This window comes from Dermacentor silvarum, chromosome 1 (assembly GCF_013339745.2).
Source record: "Dermacentor silvarum isolate Dsil-2018 chromosome 1, BIME_Dsil_1.4, whole genome shotgun sequence".
NCBI lineage: Eukaryota > Metazoa > Arthropoda > Arachnida > Ixodida > Ixodidae > Dermacentor > Dermacentor silvarum.
Window position 1 is genome coordinate 204,339,130 of NC_051154.1, and position 4,001 is coordinate 204,343,130.

Here is a 4,001-nt window from a genome sequence, read left to right on the forward strand (position 1 = left end):
TCTTTTTGTACCTCTTTCCCCAAACGGGCGTACTTGGGCGTATTTCAACTAGGAGGATATTCCGCATCTAGTTTTTTTTTTTACTTGGGGACAACGTGGTCGTGAGAGACCCCCCCCCCCCCCCCCCCCCCCCCTGAAATCGCGTGGGGAGAGAGGTACGTGGTGGGTAAAAATGGGGGGGGGGGGGAGGGATGGGGGAGGCGGCGTGATGCCAATTCTGGGCACGGTGCGGCGGAAGGGAGGGAAGTGGGCACGTGCCGGCCACCCGGTCGCGCGCGCACACCTGAAGCAAGAAACGAAGAGAATAATATTCCACCTCTGACGGAGAACGTCGGCCCGTTCACGCGCGCGGAGGTCAGTGCTTGTTACAGAGACGCGAGGACGTGTGTGATGACTTAGGAGGAAGACGCATAAGCGAGGAAAAAGACTCGGATACCTTTCGGCTGCGCCGATATTTCTATCAGTCTCTTCCTTGCGTTGACCTTCTGGAAATTTGATAATGAGACTCGGCAGTCGAGCATGCTAGGCATTGAGTGCCGAAAGCAGCTCAAGGAGGCCTTGGTGCCGGCGCTTCGCTGTTGAGCTTTAAGTAGGCCTTTTGTTTTAATAAATGGACATTTTTGCAAACACCTGCTGCTTAAAAGCCGGGAGTCTTGCTGCGAAGCAGCTTCCGCATAGTTGTGTGTTTAGACGAAAGAACGCAAAGGCGTTCTATCGGGTTCAAGAGGGAACATTTGGCATAGGAGATTAATTTGAGACCCCAGCATGCAGTTTTGACATACTGTAACCTCCCATTACTGTATTCGAGGTGCCAACGACATACATACTCATTCGCGTTTCGGAGCACTAATGCGCCTTTTCGAATATCGTTAGAACTCTTCCCACCCATTTACTTTTAATGCGTAAGTATTCTAGGACTACTTCCCTCGGAAATCTGTCCGCCTGTAACGCTTGAAAATATGCGGTCCATAGGTGTACATGGGGTCCTATGGGGGTATATATAAGACTGTCTTATGGCTACTATAACTACGACATATGACTATATATATATATATATATATATATTGGTGCCTCAAAGCGCGAGCTGTGACATCCAAATAAAACAGCAAATTGGCACGGGGCGCATGCACCGTTTCAACGAGCTGGTTGGTTTAGGAACGAGAGAAGCATGCGTGCGATCATGGCCTACCCGAAAATTGAAAGGTTGTCCGGTACAAAGGATTTAGCGCAACGTTCAAGGGCTGGGACTCTCTCTGTCCAATAGTGTGCACTGAACTTGTGTGCGATTAATGGAGCACCGAGGTATAAGCACGACAGACTACTTTTTTTCCAGTGAATGAAGTAGGTGTAGACCACCATGACCCAACCTGTATATATATATATATATATATATATATATATATATATATATATATATATATATAGAAACGTGTACGTAGGTTGAGGACGCACGTACGAAAAAAAAACGATACTTTATTTCCTACGTTTCGGCCGAGGTCGTATGTAGGAAATACGTCGTACGTGCGTCAGGGCCGAACCCCGGCCGAAACGTAGGAAATAAAGTATCGTTTTTTCGTACATTCTTCCACAACCTACAAGTTCCTGTTCAACTACCGGATCCCGGCATACCCTCACTTTATATATATATATATATATATATATATATATAGAGAGAGAGAGAGAGAGAGAGAAGGGCAAGGAAAGCATCGGGTAAATTATCGGAAACTAATAACAAAAAGGGAAATGAAAGTGGATGAAAAGATAACTTGCTGCTGGTGGGAGCCGAACCCACAACCTCCGCATCAGGCGTGCGTTGCACTACCAATTGGGCTACGACTATCCATCCGTCCACTAACTTGGGTATTTATGTTTACTAGATCTATCCCCGGGAGTGTTAGCCAGTGCCACACAGAGCCATGGCGGACGACGACGGTGAAAGTTCGCTTGGAATGTCAATATAATTGATATATGTATATATATATACAGGGTGTCCCAACTATCACGCACCAAGATTTAAAAATATGCAGTCGCCACGTAGCAGGACAGAAACAAGGAAATGTTGTTTGCCGTCGCTTGGAGATACTGATATAATTGTTGGCATTCCGCCTAATTACGTAATTAGTGTTAATTAATTATTAAACTTATCAAACTGATAATTAGATGAAAGGTTTCACAGAGAAAATTCTATAGCAACATGAAAAACTCCCGATACAGTTTTCTGTTGCTCAATACATGCTTCATAAAAGTGTTTTTCCGAGCGTGAAAGAAGCCCGCGAATACACGCAAAATTGCCGCCTGACTGGCCGCTCGAGGCACTTAGCGTGTATTCGTGGGCTTTGCGTGTATTCGCGGGCTTTGCGTGTATTCGCGGGCACTTTGTGTATATACACTACTAACATTTCGGGGGATCCCGCTGTTGCTGACGCGGTTATTTGCTGCTGGCAGATCACGCTCACGACTGCCAGGTCGTACCTCCTTTGGTAGCGCTTTCCGGTCGCCTCTGCATACGCAGCTGCGTCCTTGTAGTACGTATTGTACCTAGGGATATTGGATAACTTCGATTGAATATGTTGTGCGCGTGCTTTGAGCCTTTGCTTGTTGTACTCGGGATGCAAGTTCTTGGGAATTGGAGCTACTGTAATTTTGGATTTCACCGAAGGAGGAGAGGTATGGCCTGTTCGGTGGGATAAAGGGGGTATGCTGGGATATTGAATTGAGCCAATATTGCCCTACCAGTTTTTGTGAAGCTGAGTCGTTTTCTCTGTCGCATCAGAGTGGCCTGCCTGAGTTCGTTGAAAGTATGCGTATTGTGTACTCCCAAAGCTAGCATGCGCTCAGTGCAGCTACATTTAGGCAGGCACAGAGCCGCCTTGAAAGCGGTTCGGATTATCGTGTTGGCCTGCCTTTCCCCTTCCCTGTTCAGGATTTAGTAAGGTGTGTCATTCGTGAATCGACTAACCACTAAAGCCGGTACGATCCTGAGGGTATCGTTTTCTCGCATTCCCATCTTTCGATACGTCACTTGACGTATCATTTGGGGTATGTTTTGCATTGCAGATTTATGGGTTGTGAGCGTCTGTGCTGCTCTCCCGTCGCTCTGAAGCCTCAAACCCAGGACTCGCATCATGGGTACCTCTCGGAACGGTTGGCCCTCAACCACCATTTTAATCGACCCTCTATATTTGTAGCCTTTCGCGTGTATCAGGATGAGCTCGCATTTTTCGGGCGTGTACTATAGCTCGCTCCCTCGGGAAATTTCTACACCGCTAATACAGCGATTTGGAGCGTATATTCTTTATCCACTAGGAAACCTCTGCTCCAGTTATATCATAAACCAACAAACAATGACAACAAGGACAGCATAGGGAAATTATCTGCAGTCCTTAATTAAAGAAAGGATAAATAATTTTTCATCAATTTTCATTTCCATTTATTTACCATTTCTTTAATGAAGAACTGCAAATAATTTCGCCTATGCTGTCCTTGGTGTCATTGTTGGTTGGTTTCTTATGATATCACTAATAAATATCGCTCCCCTCGGTTTCCTTTGTTCTCGTATATAACATAGCGAATGTTACGAATCCAGCAGCTTTGATGCCTTCAGGTAGCATGCGTGAGTTTATTGACCAGTTGCCTTCACCCAAAACGTTCACGAAGACGTGACGCCTGCGGCAGAAAGGAAGTTCCACAATTCCCGCCAAGGCTGTGAGTGGGTCCGCTGGTTAACACTCCCAGGGTTAGTTCTAGTAGATAAACATAAATACCCCAGAAAGTGGATGGAAAAACGGCGCCGCGGTAGCTCAACTGGTAAGAACATCGCACGCGTAAGGCGAAGACGTGGGTTCGTACTCCATCTGCGGCCAGTTGTTTTTTGATCCACTTTCATTTCCATTTAATTCCGTTTAATTATCCTTTCTTTAATTAAGAACTGCAGATAATTTTCTCTATGCTGTCCTTGGTGTCATTGTTTGTTGGTTTCTTATGATATGACTATACAGTGT